This window comes from Pleurodeles waltl, chromosome 12, assembly GCF_031143425.1.
Source record: "Pleurodeles waltl isolate 20211129_DDA chromosome 12, aPleWal1.hap1.20221129, whole genome shotgun sequence".
Classification (NCBI taxonomy): domain Eukaryota; kingdom Metazoa; phylum Chordata; class Amphibia; order Caudata; family Salamandridae; genus Pleurodeles; species Pleurodeles waltl.
The window spans coordinates 125884052-125904081 of NC_090451.1; the positions used below are offsets into that span (position 1 = coordinate 125884052).

Genomic DNA, 20030 nt, shown 5'->3' on the forward strand with positions numbered 1-20030 from the left:
CAGATTTGCTTGGGGTGGGTGGAGAGGATTGGAGTAGGATGAGTTAGAGTGGATTGGATTCGGGTGAGTGATTTGGACTGGAGTGAGGTGGATTAGTGTGGGTGAAGTGGTCTGGATGGGGTGGATTGTAGTGGGGAAGATTGTAGTGGGGTGGATTGAAGTGTACCGCAGGATTATGTGTTAAAGATTAATTTCAGAATTTACACATAATAAAGAAACACTGTTGATTTGCAATATTTTAAACGAGCTAATCGTCATCTTTTGAGAAGAGTGCCCACGACCAAAAGCAAAAGAAAACATGCGTGGAACGTGGGAAAAGACGATTTGGCAAAATAAAAGAAAGTTCGATTTAAATTTAAAACTTAACAGTTTTGGTTGTCCTGCTGGGCATGTTTTTGCCAGTCACAAGCCTTCTGTTTGCAGGGCACTAGAAGGTAAAAGGAAAAAATAGTACCTTGATCAGGTGGGGAGCAGCGGTCAGGCACTGATTAAGCTGAATCAATCAACGCTTGGTCGCTGCTCTACAGAGAGGAACGGAAATGATGCAAGACATGCCTTGATGAATTAGGAAACTGTAAAGAAGAGTGCCACATAAATAAAAAAATGGTGAGAGACATGCGGGCTCCAAGCCCTTTACTGAATGCTACAGAGTCTATCAAGCGAGACCCTAAAAAGGTCAGTTAGTTAAAATAAACAAACATTGTTACTTCTAAATATCAATATTCCAAGGACGCCTAGATGGTCGTCAAGCAAAAAGTTCCTAGTGCATGGAGGGGCTTATGGTAGTTCTGAAGAGAGGCAAAGGACTTGGTCAGACGGTGGCCTTGTTGGTGTGGTAGGGAAGCAATACCTCAAACGTTATTACTGGGGTAGGGGAGCTTGCAATTCGGAGTAATGAAAATTATCACAAAGCAATCAAGTAATTCCACATCAAAATAACAAGCGTGCGGGCTGACAACCATGCTCTCAGCATCAACGAGCGCAGAGTGAAGTGAATTTTACCATCCTCTGTGCATTTTTATTGCGGGGCTCATTTACATTTGACTTGGCGCGCAGAACGAATGAGAACCAGGTCAATAGAAACAAAAATCATCTATTTAAAAAGTTTAGTTTCACGTGGGCCTGTTGTGCTTACTTCTTTCAGAATAGCTTTTGAACCTCTGTCCTGTGTGTGTCTGTGACTGTCACGTGAAAGGCAGTCAGAGCATCCAGGTGGGCCCCATGTCACCTGGGGCACCGCCCACCAGTGCTGGAGTTTTAAACAGCACCCGGTTGCATTTTGGGACTTGTGCCTTTTCAATGTGAGCTCAAAGACGGGAGCCTGTGAAATTCTATTGGCTAAAAAATATTAACAGCGGAATGTGAATAGGCCACACAAGACATGACGTCACTGGAAAGCTAAACAGTATGTTGGGGAGACTGGGTGCGGCAATAGGGCTGATGTCATGAATACGTGCAACTCCTCAGTTATTTTTGAATGAACTGCTCATTCATTAGATCCCACCCAAAGAAATGAGCCCACCAGTATGAACACTTGTTTCATTAGAAAATGATGGAGTCACATTGCCTATGTAGAGCAGGTGCTTATACCTTGGTTGGAAGTCATTGCTCGGAGAGTGTTGTCTTTTAAGGTGATTGCACTAGGTCCGAGCAGGTGGGAGAAGACTTGTGCAGTGACTGAGTAAGAGAGATAACCTTCAATTACCACATCACCCTCCCGACATTGTAATCATGTCCATGAAATGGTTTATCAACTCGACTTTCCACACTCAGTGAGGAGGCTCAGGGTTGCGGTGCTCATCAAGTGCACAGACACACTGAGAGCAGCAGGTAGCGTGGCCGAGCGGTCTAAGGCGCTGGATTAAGGCTCCAGTCTCTTTGGAGGCGTGGGTTCAAATCCCACCGCTGCCAGAGATGGATTTTTACAGATCTTAATGACGCATCTCCCTTCTGACCCTTCAATTTGCATAAACAGTGACTCTACCAATAGGTCCCTAATTTTAAAACTCTTTTACAGTCTCCTTCTAAGTAAACTCCTAAACCGTGGACTCCAAGAAATCGGCTGATTGGCGCTGCTGTTGTTTTGCTTCATTCTGCTTAGATCACCTACCGATGGAAGGATTAACAAATCATTTGTTCTCCCCACGCGGTCACCCGCTCTTCTCTCTGCAAAATAAAATCGAACCTCTGTTAAATAAAGATTTAAAGTAAATTATCTATCTTCCCAAATAAAGTTGGTAAATGTGTTCTTCACAGTTATTTTAAAAATCAGGTTTAAAATAAACAACAGAGGAAGTCAGCAGGATTCAAACCCGTGCAGGGAACCCCCAAAGGATTTCAAGCCCATCACCTTAACCACTCGGCCATAACTACCAACTCTCATTGAGCTCTACCGAAACTTTATATCACAACAAAATTGAGCAAAATGGCCGTGCAGACCTATATATGACTCCATTTAGTAGGATCTCTAACTGTGTGCAAAGGGCACATTGCTATGTTTCTGTCTAAGCTTTGCTTTAGGTCTGAGGTCTTAAGAACCAAAGCAGGCTCCATGCACACTTGCCTGCACAAAAAAACAAGCATTTGCAATGCGAAAGGTCTCACATTTGTGAGAGTTAGAGCTATTGGCGTTGCAAATGACAATGTCTTTTACCTAGGTTTTGGTTTTCTTTGGGAAAATTTGATGTGTCCACGTTGTGTTTTGGGGCACTTCCTGTCGCGGGCGCTAGGCCTACCCACACAAGTGAGGTAAAAAATGTTATCGGGAGACTTGGGGAAACATAGAATAGCAAAACAAGAGTTACTGCCCCTTGTCTTTATCTACATTTTTTCCTTCCAAATATAAGACAGTGTGTAAAAAAGACGTCTATTTGAGAAATGCCCTTTAATTCGCATGCTAGTGTGGGCACCCCAGAATTCAGAGATGTGCAAATAACCACTGCTCCTTCACTCCTTATCTTGTGCCCATTTTGGAAATAGAAAGGTTTTCTTGATACCTATTTTTCACTCTATATACTTCGGCAAATTAATTGCAGTATACCCGGTATAGAATGAAAACCCACTGCAAGGTGCAGCTCATTTATTTTCTCTGGATACCTAGGGTTCTTGATGAACCTACAAGCCCTATATATCCCCGCAACCAGAAGAGTCCAGCAGGCGTAATGGTATATTGCTTTCAAAAATCTGACATTGCAGAAAAAAGTTACAGAGTAAAACGTAGAGGAAAATGGCTGTTTTTTTCTTCTCAATTTCAATATTTTTTTTTTATTTCAGTTGTTATTTTCTGTAGGAAACACTTGTAAGATCTACACAAGTTACCCATTGCTGAATTCAGAATGTTGTCTTCTTTTCAAAAATGTTTAGGTTACTGGGACCCAGCATTGGTTTCACACCCATTTCTGTCACTGACTGGAAGGAGGCTAAAAGCACACAAAATCGTAAAAATGGGGTATGTCCCAGTAAAATGCCAAAATTGTGTTGAAAAATTGGGTTTTCTGATTCAAGTCTGCCTGTCCCTGAAAGCTGGGAAGCTGGTGATTTTAGCAGTGCAAACCCTTTGTTGATGCCAATTTCAGGGACAAAAACCACAAGCCTTCTTCTCCAGCCCTTTTTTCCATTTTTTCTTTTTTAAAACAAAATTTTTACTGTATTTTGGCTAATTTCTTGGTCTCCTTCAGGGGAACCCACAAAGTCTGGGTACCTCTAGAATCCCTAGGATGTTGGAAAAAAAGGACGCAAATTTGGCATGGATAGCTTATGTGGACAAAAATCTATGAGGGCCTAAGCGCGCCCTGCCCCAAATAGCCAAAAAAATGCCTGGCACCTGAGGGGGAAAAGGCTGGCAGCGAAGGGGTTAAAATGCACTATTTTATTCCAATTTCTTCACTTAGCTTCAGATGAACTATTTTTCCCTCCCACCAACTCCTTCCAAAGTGCACCAGCCACCACTGCCTTGGGTGGGACAGATTGTTTTCGATTGCAGTATGGCAGATTGTTTTGGATTGCAGTGTGGTAGTTTGTTTTTGATTGGAGTGCAGCAGATTGCAGTGGGGTAGATTGTTTTGAATTGGAGTAGGGGAGATTGTTTTGAAGTGGAGTGGGGCAGATTGTTTTGGATCGAAGTGGGACAGATTGTTTTGGAGTGGTGCAGATTGTTTTTTATTATAGTGGGGCACATTGGAGTGAGACAGATTTGCTTGGGGTGGGTGGAGAGGATTGGAGTAGGATGAGTTAGAGTGGATTGGATTCGGGTGAGTGATTTGGACTGGAGTGAGGTGGATTAGTGTGGGTGAAGTGGTCTGGATGGGGTGGATTGTAGTGGGGAAGATTGGAGTGGGGTGGATTGAAGTGTACCGCAGGATTATGTGTTAAAGATTAATTTCAGAATTTACACATAATAAAGAAACACTGTTGATTTGCAATATTTTAAACGAGCTAATCGTCATCTTTTGAGAAGAGTGCCCACGAACAAAAGCAAAAGAAAACATGCGTGGAACGTGGGAAAAGACGATTTGGCAAAATAAAAGAAAGTTCGATTTAAATTTAAAACTTAACAGTTTTGGTTGTCCTGCTGGGCATGTTTTTGCCAGTCACAAGCCTTCTGTTTGCAGGGCACTAGAAGGTAAAAGGAAAAAATAGTACCTTGATCAGGTGGGGAGCAGCGGTCAGGCACTGATTAAGCTGAATCAATCAACGCTTGGTCGCTGCTCTACAGAGAGGAACGGAAATGATGCAAGACATGCCTTGATGAATTAGGAAACTGTAAAGAAGAGTGCCACATAAATAAAAAAATGGTGAGAGACATGCGGGCTCCAAGCCCTTTACTGAATACTACAGAGTCTATCAAGCGAGACCCTAAAAAGGTCAGTTAGTTAAAATAAACAAACATTGTTACTTCTAAATATCAATATTCCAAGGACGCCTAGATGGTCGTCAAGCAAAAAGTTCCTAGTGCATGGAGGGGCTTATGGTAGTTCTGAAGAGAGGCAAAGGACTTGGTCAGAGGGTGGCCTTGTTGGTGTGGTAGGGAAGCAATACCTCAAACATTATTACTGGGGTAGGGGAGCTTGCAATTCGGAGTAATTAAAATTATCACAAAGCAATCAAGTAATTCCACATCAAAATAACAAGCGTGCGGGCTGACAACCATGCTCTCAGCATCAACGAGCGCAGAGTGAAGTGAATTTTACCATCCTCTGTGCATTTTTATTGCGGGGCTCATTTACATTTAACTTGGCGCGCAGAACGAGTGAGAACCAGGTCAATAGAAACAAAAATCATCTATTTAAAAAGTTTAGTTTCACGTGGGCCTGTTGTGCTTACTTCTTTCAGAATAGCTTTTGAACCTCTGTCCTGTGTGTGTCTGTGACTGTCACGTGAAAAGGCAGTCAGGGCATCCAGGTGGACCCCATGTCACCTGGGGCACCGCCCACCAGTGCTGGAGTTTTAAACAGCACCCGGTTGCATTTTGGGACTTGTGCCTTTTCAATGTGAGCTCAAAGACGGGAGCCTGTGAAATTCTATTGGCTAAAAAATATTAACAGCGGAATGTGAATAGGCCACACAAGACATGACGTCACTGGAAAGCTAAACAGTATGTTGGGGAGACTGGGTGCGGCAATAGGGCTGATGTCATGAATACGTGCAACTCCTCAGTTATTTTTGAATGAACTGCTCATTCATTAGATCCCACCCAAAGAAATGAGCCCACCAGTATGAACACTTGTTTCATTAGAAAATGATGGAGTCACATTGCCTATGTAGAGCAGGTGCTTATACCTTGGTTGGAAGTCATTGCTCGGAGAGTGTTGTCTTTTAAGGTGATTGCACTAGGTCCGAGCAGGTGGGAGAAGACTTGTGCAGTGACTGAGTAAGAGAGATAACCTTCAATTACCACATCACCCTCCCGACATTGTAATCATGTCCATGAAATGGTTTATCAACTCGACTTTCCACACCAAGTGAGGAGACTCAGGGTTACGGTGCTCATGAAGTGCACAGACACACTGAGAGCAACAGGTAGCGTGGCCGAGCGGTCTAAGGTGCTGGATTAAGGCTCCAGTCTCTTTGGAGGCGTGGGTTCAAATCCCACCGCTGCCAGAGATGGATTTTTACAGATCTTAATGACGCATCTCCCTTCTGACCCTTCAATTTGCTTAAACAGTGACTCTACCAATAGGTCCCTAATTTTAAAACTCTTTTACAGTCTCCTTCTAAGTAAACTCCTAAACCGTGGACTCCAAGAAATCGGCTGATTGGCGCTGCTGTTGTTTTGCTTCATTCTGCTTAGATCACCTTCAAATGGAAGGTTTAACAAATCATTTGTTCTCCCCACGCGGTCACCCGCTCTTCTCTCTGCAAAATAAAATCGAACCTCTGTTAAATAAAGATTTAAAGTAAATTATCTATCTTCCCAAATAAAGTTGGTAAATGTGTTCTTCACAGTTATTTTAAAAATCAGGTTTAAAATAAACAACAGAGGTAGTCAGCAGGATTCAAACCCGTGCAGGGAACCCCCAAAGGATTTCAAGCCCATCACCTTAACCACTCGGCCATAACTACCAGCTCTCATTGAGCTCTACCGAAACTTTATATCACAACAAAATTGTGCAAAATGGCCGTGCAGACCTATATATGACTCCATTTAGTAGGATCTCTAACTGTGTGCAAAGGGCACATTGCTATGTTTCTGTCTAAGCTTTGCTTTAGGTGTGAGGTCTTAAGAACCAAAGCAGGCTCCACGCACACTTGCCTGCACAAAAAAACAAGCATTTGCAATGCGAAAGGTCTCACATTTGTGAGAGTTAGAGCTATTGGCGTTGCAAATGACAATGTCTTTTACCTAGGTTTTGGTTTTCTTTGGGAAAATTTGATGTGTCCACGTTGTGTTTTGGGGCACTTCCTGTCGCGGGCGCTAGGCCTACCCACACAAGTGAGGTAAAAAATGTTATCGGGAGACTTGGGGAAACATAGAATAGCAAAACAAGAGTTACTGCCCCTTGTCTTTATCTACATTTTTTCCTTCCAAATATAAGACAGTGTGTAAAAAAGACGTCTATTTGAGAAATGCCCTTTAATTTGCATGCTAGTGTGGGCACCCCAGAATTCAGAGATGTGCAAATAACCACTGCTCCTTCACTCCTTATCTTGTGCCCATTTTGGAAATAGAAAGGTTTTCTTGATACCTATTTTTCACTCTATATACTTCGGCAAATTAATTGCAGTATACCCGGTATAGAATGAAAACCCACTGCAAGGTGCAGCTCATTTATTTTCTCTGGATACCTAGGGTTCTTGATGAACCTACAAGCCCTATATATCCCCGCAACCAGAAGAGTCCAGCAGGCGTAATGGTATATTGCTTTCAAAAATCTGACATTGCAGAAAAAAGTTACAGAGTAAAACGTAGAGGAAAATGGCTGTTTTTTTCTTCTCAATTTCAATATTTTTTTTTTATTTCAGTTGTTATTTTCTGTAGGAAACACTTGTAAGATCTACACAAGTTACCCATTGCTGAATTCAGAATGTTGTCTTCTTTTCAAAAATGTTTAGGTTACTGGGACCCAGCATTGGTTTCACACCCATTTCTGTCACTGACTGGAAGGAGGCTAAAAGCACACAAAATCGTAAAAATGGGGTATGTCCCAGTAAAATGCCAAAATTGTGTTGAAAAATTGGGTTTTCTGATTCAAGTCTGCCTGTCCCTGAAAGCTGGGAAGCTGGTGATTTTAGCAGTGCAAACCCTTTGTTGATGCCAATTTCAGGGACAAAAACCACAAGCCTTCTTCTCCAGCCCTTTTTTCCATTTTTTTCTTTTTTAAAACAAAATTTTTACTGTATTTTGGCTAATTTCTTGGTCTCCTTCAGGGGAACCCACAAAGTCTGGGTACCTCTAGAATCCCTAGGATGTTGGAAAAAAAGGACGCAAATTTGGCGTGGATAGCTTATGTGGACAAAAATCTATGAGGGCCTAAGCGCGCCCTGCCCCAAATAGCCCAAAAAATGCCTGGCACCTGAGGGGGAAAAGGCTGGCAGCGAAGGGGTTAAAATGCACTATTTTATTCCAATTTCTTCACTTAGCTTCAGATGAACTATTTTTCCCTCCCACCAACTCCTTTCAAAGTGCACCAGCCACCACTGCCTTGGGTGGGACAGATTGTTTTCGATTGCAGTATGGCAGATTGTTTTGGATTGCAGTGTGGTAGTTTGTTTTTGATTGGAGTGCAGCAGATTGCAGTGGGGTAGATTGTTTTGAATTGGAGTAGGGGAGATTGTTTTGAAGTGGAGTCGGGCAGATTGGAGTGGGGCAGATTGTTTTGGATCGAAGTGGGACAGATTGTTTTGGAGTGGTGCAGATTGTTTTTTATTATAGTGGGGCACATTGGAGTGAGACAGATTTGCTTGGGGTGGGTGGAGAGGATTGGAGTAGGATGAGTTAGAGTGGATTGGATTCGGGTGAGTGATTTGGACTGGAGTGAGGTGGATTAGTGTGGGTGAAGTGGTCTGGATGGGGTGGATTGTAGTGGGGAAGATTGGAGTGGGGTGGATTGAAGTGTACCGCAGGATTATGTGTTAAAGATTAATTTCAGAATTTACACATAATAAAGAAACACTGTTGATTTGCAATATTTTAAACGAGCTAATCGTCATCTTTTGAGAAGAGTGCCCACGAACAAAAGCAAAAGAAAACATGCGTGGAACGTGGGAAAAGACGATTTGGCAAAATAAAAGAAAGTTCGATTTAAATTTAAAACTTAACAGTTTTGGTTGTCCTGCTGGGCATGTTTTTGCCAGTCACAAGCCTTCTGTTTGCAGGGCACTAGAAGGTAAAAGGAAAAAATAGTACCTTGATCAGGTGGGGAGCAGCGGTCAGGCACTGATTAAGCTGAATCAATCAACGCTTGGTCGCTGCTCTACAGAGAGGAACGGAAATGATGCAAGACATGCCTTGATGAATTAGGAAACTGTAAAGAAGAGTGCCACATAAATAAAAAAATGGTGAGAGACATGCGGGCTCCAAGCCCTTTACTGAATGCTACAGAGTCTATCAAGCGAGACCCTAAAAAGGTCAGTTAGTTAAAATAAACAAACATTGTTACTTCTAAATATCAATATTCCAAGGACGCCTAGATGGTCGTCAAGCAAAAAGTTCCTAGTGCATGGAGGGCCTTATGGTAGTTCTGAAGAGAGGCAAAGGACTTGGTCAGAGGGTGGCCTTGTTGGTGTGGTAGGGAAGCAATACCTCAAACGTTATTACTGGGGTAGGGGAGCTTGCAATTCGGAGTAATGAAAATTATCACAAAGCAATCAAGTAATTCCACATCAAAATAACAAGCGTGCGGGCTGACAACCATGCTCTCAGCATCAACGAGCGCAGAGTGAAGTGAATTTTACCATCCTCTGTGCATTTTTATTGCGGGGCTCATTTACATTTGACTTGGCGCGCAGAACGAGTGAGAACCAGGTCAATAGAAACAAAAATCATCTATTTAAAAAGTTTAGTTTCACGTGGGCCTGTTGTGCTTACTTCTTTCAGAATAGCTTTTGAACCTCTGTCCTGTGTGTGTCTGTGACTGTCACGTGAAAAGGCAGTCAGGGCATCCAGGTGGGCCCCATGTCACCTGGGGCACCGCCCACCAGTGCTGGAGTTTTAAACAGCACCCGGTTGCATTTTGGGACTTGTGCCTTTTCAATGTGAGCTCAAAGACGGGAGCCTGTGAAATTCTATTGGCTAAAAAATATTAACAGCGGAATGTGAATAGGCCACACAAGACATGACGTCACTGGAAAGCTAAACAGTATGTTGGGGAGACTGGGTGCGGCAATAGGGCTGATGTCATGAATACGTGCAACTCCTCAGTTATTTTTGAATGAACTGCTCATTCATTAGATCCCACCCAAAGAAATGAGCCCACCAGTATGAACACTTGTTTCATTAGAAAATGATGGAGTCACATTGCCTATGTAGAGCAGGTGCTTATACCTTGGTTGGAAGTCATTGCTCGGAGAGTGTTGTCTTTTAAGGTGATTGCACTAGGTCCGAGCAGGTGGGAGAAGACTTGTGCAGTGACTGAGTAAGAGAGATAACCTTCAATTACCACATCACCCTCCCGACATTGTAATCATGTCCATGAAATGGTTTATCAACTCGACTTTCCACACTCAGTGAGGAGGCTCAGGGTTGCGGTGCTCATCAAGTGCACAGACACACTGAGAGCAGCAGGTAGCGTGGCCGAGCGGTCTAAGGCGCTGGATTAAGGCTCCAGTCTCTTTGGAGGCGTGGGTTCAAATCCCACCGCTGCCAGAGATGGATTTTTACAGATCTTAATGACGCTTCTCCCTTCTGACCCTTCAATTTGCATAAACAGTGACTCTACCAATAGGTCCCTAATTTTAAAACTCTTTTACAGTCTCCTTCTAAGTAAACTCCTAAACCGTGGACTCCAAGAAATCGGCTGATTGGCGCTGCTGTTGTTTTGCTTCATTCTGCTTAGATCACCTTCAAATGGAAGGTTTAACAAATAATTTGTTCTCCCCACGCGGTCACCCGCTCTTCTCTCTGCAAAATAAAATCGAACCTCTGTTAAATAAAGATTTAAAGTAAATTATCTATCTTCCCAAATAAAGTTGGTAAATGTGTTCTTCACAGTTATTTTAAAAATCAGGTTTAAAATAAACAACAGAGGTAGTCAGCAGGATTCAAACCCGTGCAGGGAACCCCCAAAGGATTTCAAGCCCATCACCTTAACCACTCGGCCATAACTACCAACTCTCATTGAGCTCTACCGAAACTTTATATCACAACAAAATTGTGCAAAATGGCCGTGCAGACCTATATATGACTCCATTTAGTAGGATCTCTAACTGTGTGCAAAGGGCACATTGCTATGTTTCTGTCTAAGCTTTGCTTTAGGTCTGAGGTCTTAAGAACCAAAGCAGGCTCCACGCACACTTGCCTGCACAAAAAAACAAGCATTTGCAATGCGAAAGGTCTCACATTTGTGAGAGTTAGAGCTATTGGCGTTGCAAATGACAATGTCTTTTACCTAGGTTTTGGTTTTCTTTGGGAAAATTTGATGTGTCCACGTTGTGTTTTGGGGCACTTCCTGTCGCGGGCGCTAGGCCTACCCACACAAGTGAGGTAAAAAATGTTATCGGGAGACTTGGGGAAACATAGAATAGCAAAACAAGAGTTACTGCCCCTTGTCTTTATCTACATTTTTTCCTTCCAAATATAAGACAGTGTGTAAAAAAGACGTCTATTTGAGAAATGCCCTTTAATTCGCATGCTAGTGTGGGCACCCCAGAATTTAGAGATGTGCAAATAACCACTGCTCCTTCACTCCTTATCTTGTGCCCATTTTGGAAATAGAAAGGTTTTCTTGATACCTATTTTTCACTCTATATACTTCGGCAAATTAATTGCAGTATACCCGGTATAGAATGAAAACCCACTGCAAGGTGCAGCTCATTTATTTTCTCTGGATACCTAGGGTTCTTGATGAACCTACAAGCCCTATATATCCCCGCAACCAGAAGAGTCCAGCAGGCGTAATGGTATATTGCTTTCAAAAATCTGACATTGCAGAAAAAAGTTACAGAGTAAAACGTAGAGGAAAATGGCTGTTTTTTTCTTCTCAATTTCAATATTTTTTTTTTATTTCAGTTGTTATTTTCTGTAGGAAACACTTGTAAGATCTACACAAGTTACCCATTGCTGAATTCAGAATGTTGTCTTCTTTTCAAAAATGTTTAGGTTACTGGGACCCAGCATTGGTTTCACACCCATTTCTGTCACTGACTGGAAGGAGGCTAAAAGCACACAAAATCGTAAAAATGGGGTATGTCCCAGTAAAATGCCAAAATTGTGTTGAAAAATTGGGTTTTCTGATTCAAGTCTGCCTGTCCCTGAAAGCTGGGAAGCTGGTGATTTTAGCAGTGCAAACCCTTTGTTGATGCCAATTTCAGGGACAAAAACCACAAGCCTTCTTCTCCAGCCCTTTTTTCCATTTTTTCTTTTTTAAAACAAAATTTTTACTGTATTTTGGCTAATTTCTTGGTCTCCTTCAGGGGAACCCACAAAGTCTGGGTACCTCTAGAATCCCTAGGATGTTGGAAAAAAAGGACGCAAATTTGGCATGGATAGCTTATGTGGACAAAAATCTATGAGGGCCTAAGCGCGCCCTGCCCCAAATAGCCAAAAAAATGCCTGGCACCTGAGGGGGAAAAGGCTGGCAGCGAAGGGGTTAAAATGCACTATTTTATTCCAATTTCTTCACTTAGCTTCAGATGAACTATTTTTCCCTCCCACCAACTCCTTCCAAAGTGCACCAGCCACCACTGCCTTGGGTGGGACAGATTGTTTTCGATTGCAGTATGGCAGATTGTTTTGGATTGCAGTGTGGTAGTTTGTTTTTGATTGGAGTGCAGCAGATTGCAGTGGGGTAGATTGTTTTGAATTGGAGTAGGGGAGATTGTTTTGAAGTGGAGTGGGGCAGATTGTTTTGGATCGAAGTGGGACAGATTGTTTTGGAGTGGTGCAGATTGTTTTTTATTATAGTGGGGCACATTGGAGTGAGACAGATTTGCTTGGGGTGGGTGGAGAGGATTGGAGTAGGATGAGTTAGAGTGGATTGGATTCGGGTGAGTGATTTGGACTGGAGTGAGGTGGATTAGTGTGGGTGAAGTGGTCTGGATGGGGTGGATTGTAGTGGGGAAGATTGGAGTGGGGTGGATTGAAGTGTACCGCAGGATTATGTGTTAAAGATTAATTTCAGAATTTACACATAATAAAGAAACACTGTTGATTTGCAATATTTTAAACGAGCTAATCGTCATCTTTTGAGAAGAGTGCCCACGAACAAAAGCAAAAGAAAACATGCGTGGAACGTGGGAAAAGACGATTTGGCAAAATAAAAGAAAGTTCGATTTAAATTTAAAACTTAACAGTTTTGGTTGTCCTGCTGGGCATGTTTTTGCCAGTCACAAGCCTTCTGTTTGCAGGGCACTAGAAGGTAAAAGGAAAAAATAGTACCTTGATCAGGTGGGGAGCAGCGGTCAGGCACTGATTAAGCTGAATCAATCAACGCTTGGTCGCTGCTCTACAGAGAGGAACGGAAATGATGCAAGACATGCCTTGATGAATTAGGAAACTGTAAAGAAGAGTGCCACATAAATAAAAAAATGGTGAGAGACATGCGGGCTCCAAGCCCTTTACTGAATACTACAGAGTCTATCAAGCGAGACCCTAAAAAGGTCAGTTAGTTAAAATAAACAAACATTGTTACTTCTAAATATCAATATTCCAAGGACGCCTAGATGGTCGTCAAGCAAAAAGTTCCTAGTGCATGGAGGGGCTTATGGTAGTTCTGAAGAGAGGCAAAGGACTTGGTCAGAGGGTGGCCTTGTTGGTGTGGTAGGGAAGCAATACCTCAAACATTATTACTGGGGTAGGGGAGCTTGCAATTCGGAGTAATGAAAATTATCACAAAGCAATCAAGTAATTCCACATCAAAATAACAAGCGTGCGGGCTGACAACCATGCTCTCAGCATCAACGAGCGCAGAGTGAAGTGAATTTTACCATCCTCTGTGCATTTTTATTGCGGGGCTCATTTACATTTAACTTGGCGCGCAGAACGAGTGAGAACCAGGTCAATAGAAACAAAAATCATCTATTTAAAAAGTTTAGTTTCACGTGGGCCTGTTGTCCTTACTTCTTTCAGAATAGCTTTTGAACCTCTGTCCTGTGTGTGTCTGTGACTGTCACGTGAAAAGGCAGTCAGGGCATCCAGGTGGACCCCATGTCACCTGGGGCACCGCCCACCAGTGCTGGAGTTTTAAACAGCACCCGGTTGCATTTTGGGACTTGTGCCTTTTCAATGTGAGCTCAAAGACGGGAGCCTGTGAAATTCTATTGGCTAAAAAATATTAACAGCGGAATGTGAATAGGCCACACAAGACATGACGTCACTGGAAAGCTAAACAGTATGTTGGGGAGACTGGGTGCGGCAATAGGGCTGATGTCATGAATACGTGCAACTCCTCAGTTATTTTTGAATGAACTGCTCATTCATTAGATCCCACCCAAAGAAATGAGCCCACCAGTATGAACACTTGTTTCATTAGAAAATGATGGAGTCACATTGCCTATGTAGAGCAGGTGCTTATACCTTGGTTGGAAGTCATTGCTCGGAGAGTGTTGTCTTTTAAGGTGATTGCACTAGGTCCGAGCAGGTGGGAGAAGACTTGTGCAGTGACTGAGTAAGAGAGATAACCTTCAATTACCACATCACCCTCCCGACATTGTAATCATGTCCATGAAATGGTTTATCAACTCGACTTTCCACACTCAGTGAGGAGGCTCAGGGTTGCGGTGCTCATCAAGTGCACAGACACACTGAGAGCAGCAGGTAGCGTGGCCGAGCGGTCTAAGGCGCTGGATTAAGGCTCCAGTCTCTTTGGAGGCGTGGGTTCAAATCCCACCGCTGCCAGAGATGGATTTTTACAGATCTTAATGACGCTTCTCCCTTCTGACCCTTCAATTTGCATAAACAGTGACTCTACCAATAGGTCCCTAATTTTAAAACTCTTTTACAGTCTCCTTCTAAGTAAACTCCTAAACCGTGGACTCCAAGAAATCGGCTGATTGGCGCTGCTGTTGTTTTGCTTCATTCTGCTTAGATCACCTTCAAATGGAAGGTTTAACAAATAATTTGTTCTCCCCACGCGGTCACCCGCTCTTCTCTCTGCAAAATAAAATCGAACCTCTGTTAAATAAAGATTTAAAGTAAATTATCTATCTTCCCAAATAAAGTTGGTAAATGTGTTCTTCACAGTTATTTTAAAAATCAGGTTTAAAATAAACAACAGAGGTAGTCAGCAGGATTCAAACCCGTGCAGGGAACCCCCAAAGGATTTCAAGCCCATCAACTTAACCACTCGGCCATAACTACCAGCTCTCATTGAGCTCTACCGAAACTTTATATCACAACAAAATTGTGCAAAATGGCCGTGCAGACCTATATATGACTTCATTTAGTAGGATCTCTAACTGTGTGCAAAGGGCACATTGCTATGTTTCTGTCTAAGCTTTGCTTTAGGTCTGAGGTCTTAAGAACCAAAGCAGGCTCCACGCACACTTGCCTGCACAAAAAAACAAGCATTTGCAATGCGAAAGGTCTCACATTTGTGAGAGTTAGAGCTATTGGCGTTGCAAATGACAATGTCTTTTACCTAGGTTTTGCTTTTCTTTGGGAAAATTTGATGTGTCCACGTTGTGTTTTGGGGCACTTCCTGTCGCGGGCGCTAGGCCTACCCACACAAGTGAGGTAAAAAATGTTATCGGGAGACTTGGGGAAACATAGAATAGCAAAACAAGAGTTACTGCCCCTTGTCTTTATCTACATTTTTTCCTTCCAAATATAAGACAGTGTGTAAAAAAGACGTCTATTTGAGAAATGCCCTTTAATTCGCATGCTAGTGTGGGCACCCCAGAATTCAGAGATGTGCAAATAACCACTGCTCCTTCACTCCTTATCTTGTGCCCATTTTGGAAATAGAAAGGTTTTCTTGATACCTATTTTTCACTCTATATACTTCGGCAAATTAATTGCAGTATACCCGGTATAGAATGAAAACCCACTGCAAGGTGCAGCTCATTTATTTTCTCTGGATACCTAGGGTTCTTGATGAACCTACAAGCCCTATATATCCCCACAACCAGAAGAGTCCAGCAGGCGTAATGGTATATTGCTTTCAAAAATCTGACATTGCAGAAAAAAGTTACAGAGTAAAACGTAGAGGAAAATGGCTGTTTTTTTCTTCTAAATTTCAATATTTTTTTTTTATTTCAGTTGTTATTTTCTGTAGGAAACACTTGTAAGATCTACACAAGTTACCCATTGCTGAATTCAGAATGTTGTCTTCTTTTCAAAAATGTTTAGGTTACTGGGACCCAGCATTGGTTTCACACCCATTTCTGTCACTGACTGGAAGGAGGCTAAAAGCACACAAAATCGTAAAAATGGGGTATGTCCCAGTAAAATGCCAAAATTGTGTTGAAAAATTGGGTTTTCTGATTCAAGTCTGCCTGTCCCTGAAAGCTGGGAAGCTGGTGATTTTAGCAGTGCAAACCCTTTGTTGATGCCAATTTCAGGGACAAAAACCACAAGCCTTCTTCTCCAGCCCTTTTTTCCATTTTTTCTTTTTTAAAACAAAATTTTTACTGTATTTTGGCTAATTTCTTGGTCTCCTTCAGGGGAACCCACAAAGTCTGGGTACCTCTAGAATCCCTAGGATGTTGGAAAAAAAGGACGCAAATTTGGCGTGGATAGCTTATGTGGACAAAAATCTATGAGGGCCTAAGCGCGCCCTGCCCCAAATAGCCAAAAAAATGCCTGGCACCTGAGGGGGAAAAGGCTGGCAGCGAAGGGGTTAAAATGCACTATTTTATTCCAATTTCTTCACTTAGCTTCAGATGAACTATTTTTCCCTCCCACCAACTCCTTTCAAAGTGCACCAGTCACCACTGCCTTGGGTGGGACAGATTGTTTTCGATTGCAGTATGGCAGATTGTTTTGGATTGCAGTGTGGTAGTTTGTTTTTGATTGGAGTGCAGCAGATTGCAGTGGGGTAGATTGTTTTGAATTGGAGTAGGGGAGATTGTTTTGAAGTGGAGTGGGGCAGATTGTTTTGGATCGAAGTGGGACAGATTGTTTTGGAGTGGTGCAGATTGTTTTTTATTATAGTGGGGCACATTGGAGTGAGACAGATTTGCTTGGGGTGGGTGGAGAGGATTGGAGTAGGATGAGTTAGAGTGGATTGGATTCGGGTGAGTGATTTGGACTGGAGTGAGGTGGATTAGTGTGGGTGAAGTGGTCTGGATGGGGTGGATTGTAGTGGGGAAGATTGGAGTGGGGTGGATTGAAGTGTACCGCAGGATTATGTGTTAAAGATTAATTTCAGAATTTACACATAATAAAGAAACACTGTTGATTTGCAATATTTTAAACGAGCTAATCGTCATCTTTTGAGAAGAGTGCCCACGAACAAAAGCAAAAGAAAACATGCGTGGAACGTGGGAAAAGACGATTTGGCAAAATAAAAGAAAGTTCGATTTAAATTTAAAACTTAACAGTTTTGGTTGTCCTGCTGGGCATGTTTTAGCCAGTCACAAGCCTTCTGTTTGCAGGGCACTAGAAGGTAAAAGGAAAAAATAGTACCTTGATCAGGTGGGGAGCAGCGGTCAGGCACTGATTAAGCTGAATCAATCAACGCTTGGTCGCTGCTCTACAGAGAGGAACGGAAATGATGCAAGACATGCCTTGATGAATTAGGAAACTGTAAAGAAGAGTGCCACATAAATAAAAAAATGGTGAGAGACATGCGGGCTCCAAGCCCTTTACTGAATACTACAGAGTCTATCAAGCGAGACCCTAAAAAGGTCAGTTAGTTAAAATAAACAAACATTGTTACTTCTAAATATCAATATTCCAAGGACGCCTAGATGGTCGTCAAGCAAAAAGTTCCTAGTGCATGGAGGGGCTTATGGTAGTTCTGAAGAGAGGCAAAGGACTTGGTCAGAGGGTGGCCTTGTTGGTGTGGTAGGGAAGCAATACCTCAAACATTATTACTGGGGTAGGGGAGCTTGCAATTCGGAGTAATTAAAATTATCACAAAGCAATCAAGTAATTCCACATCAAAATAACAAGCGTGCGGGCTGACAACCATGCTCTCAGCATCAACGAGCGCAGAGTGAAGTGAATTTTACCATCCTCTGTGCATTTTTATTGCGGGGCTCATTTACATTTGACTTGGCGCGCAGAACGAGTGAGAACCAGGTCAATAGAAACAAAAGTCATCTATTTAAAAAGTTTAGTTTCACGTGGGCCTGTTGTCCTTACTTCTTTCAGAATAGCTTTTGAACCTCTGTCCTGTGTGTGTCTGTGACTGTCACGTGAAAAGGCAGTCAGAGCATCCAGGTGGGCCCCATGTCACCTGGGGCACCGCCCACCAGTGCTGGAGTTTTAAACAGCACCCGGTTGCATTTTGGGACTTGTGCCTTTTCAATGTGAGCTCAAAGACCGGGAAGTGTGGAATTCTGTTGGCTAAAAAATATTAACAGCGGAATGTGAATAGGCCACACAAGACATGACGTCACTGGAAAGCTAAACAGTATGTTGGGGAGACTGGGTGCGGCAATAGGGCTGATGTCATGAATACGTGCAACTCCTCAGTTATTTTTGAATGAACTGCTCATTCATTAGATCCCACCCTAAGAAATGACCCCACCAGTATGAACACTTGTTTCATTAGAAAATGATGGAGTCACATTGCCTATGTAGAGCAGGTGCTTATACCTTGGTTGGAAGTCATTGCTCGGAGAGTGTTGTCTTTTAAGGTGATTGCACTAGGTCCGAGCAGGTGGGAGAAGACTTGTGCAGTGACTGAGTAAGAGAGATAACCTTCAATTACCACATCACCCTCCCGACATTGTAATCATGTCCATGAAATGGTTTATCAACTCGACTTTCCACACTAAGTGAGGAGACTCAGGGTTACGGTGCTCATGAAGTGCTCAGACACACTGAGAGCAACAGGTAGCGGGGCCGAGCGGTCTAAGGCGCTGGATTAAGGCTCCAGTCTCTTTGGAGGCGTGGGTTCAAATCCCACCGCTGCCAGAGATGGATTTTTACAGATCTTAATGACGCATCTCCCTTCTGACCCTTCAATTTGCATAAACAGTGACTCTATCAATAGGTCCCTAATTTTAAAACTCTTTTACAGTCTCCTTCTAAGTAAACTCCTAAACCGTGGACTCCAAGAAATCGGCTGATTGGCGCTGCTGTTGTTTTGCTTCATTCTGCTTAGATCACCTTCAAATGGAAGGTTTAACAAATCATTTGTTCTCCCCACGCGGTCACCCGCTCTTCTCTCTGCAAAATAAAATCGAACCTCTGTTAAATAAAGATTTAAAGTAAATTATCTATCTTCCCAAATAAAGTTGGTAAATGTGTTCTTCACAGTTATTTTAAAAATCAGGTTTAAAATAAACAACAGAGGTAGTTAGCAGGATTCAAACCCGTGCAGGGAACCCCCAAAGGATTTCAAGCCCATCACCTTAACCACTCGGCCATAACTACCAGCTCTCATTGAGCTCTACCGAAACTTTATATCACAACAAAATTGTGCAAAATGGCCGTGCAGACCTATATATGACTCCATTTAGTAGGATCTCTAACTGTGTGCAAAGGGCACATTGCTATGTTTCTGTCTAAGCTTTGCTTTAGGTCTGAGGTCTTAAGAACCAAAGCAGGCTCCACGCACACTTGCCTGCACAAAAAAACAAGCATTTGCAATGCGAAAGGTCTCACATTTGTGAGAGTTAGAGCTATTGGCGTTGCAAATGACAATGTCTTTTACCTAGGTTTTGGTTTTCTTTGGGAAAATTTGATGTGTCCACATTGTGTTTTGGGGCACTTCCTGTCGCGGGCGCTAGGCCTACCCACACAAGTGAGGTAAAAAATGTTATCGGGAGACTTGGGGAAACATAGAATAGCAAAACAAGAGTTACTGCCCCTTGTCTTTATCTACATTTTTTCCTTCCAAATATAAGACAGTGTGTAAAAAAGACGTCTATTTGAGAAATGCCCTTTAATTCGCATGCTAGTGTGGGCACCCCAGAATTCAGAGATGTGCAAATAACCACTGCTCCTTCACTCCTTATCTTGTGCCCATTTTGGAAATAGAAAGGTTTTCTTGATACCTATTTTTCACTCTATATACTTCGGCAAATTAATTGCAGTATACCCGGTATAGAATGAAAACCCACTGCAAGGTGCAGCTCATTTATTTTCTCTGGATACCTAGGGTTCTTGATGAACCTTCAAGCCCTATATATCCCCGCAACCAGAAGAGTCCAGCAGGCGTAATGGTATATTGCTTTCAAAAATCTGACATTGCAGAAAAAAGTTACAGAGTAAAACGTAGAGGAAAATGGCTGTTTTTTTCTTCTCAATTTCAATATTTTTT

At 42.5% G+C, this 20030-nt stretch overlaps 5 non-coding genes across 5 annotated transcripts; all 5 read left to right on the forward strand.

Moving 5' to 3' along the window:
- Nucleotides 1–1829: 1829 nt before the first annotated feature.
- Nucleotides 1830–1911, forward strand: TRNAL-AAG (transfer RNA leucine (anticodon AAG)). Its single transcript has one exon. It is a non-coding gene; the product is annotated as a tRNA-Leu (tRNA).
- Nucleotides 1912–6017: 4106 nt separating this feature from the next.
- Nucleotides 6018–6099, forward strand: TRNAL-AAG (transfer RNA leucine (anticodon AAG)). The gene has a single exon. It is a non-coding gene; the product is annotated as a tRNA-Leu (tRNA).
- A 4122-nt stretch (nt 6100–10221) lies between these two features.
- Nucleotides 10222–10303, forward strand: TRNAL-AAG (transfer RNA leucine (anticodon AAG)). Its single transcript has one exon. It is a non-coding gene; the product is annotated as a tRNA-Leu (tRNA).
- Nucleotides 10304–14409: 4106 nt separating this feature from the next.
- On the forward strand, nt 14410–14491 carry TRNAL-AAG (transfer RNA leucine (anticodon AAG)). Its single transcript has one exon. It is a non-coding gene; the product is annotated as a tRNA-Leu (tRNA).
- A 4106-nt stretch (nt 14492–18597) lies between these two features.
- TRNAL-AAG (transfer RNA leucine (anticodon AAG)) lies at nt 18598–18679 on the forward strand. Its single transcript has one exon. It is a non-coding gene; the product is annotated as a tRNA-Leu (tRNA).
- Nucleotides 18680–20030: the final 1351 nt, after the last annotated feature.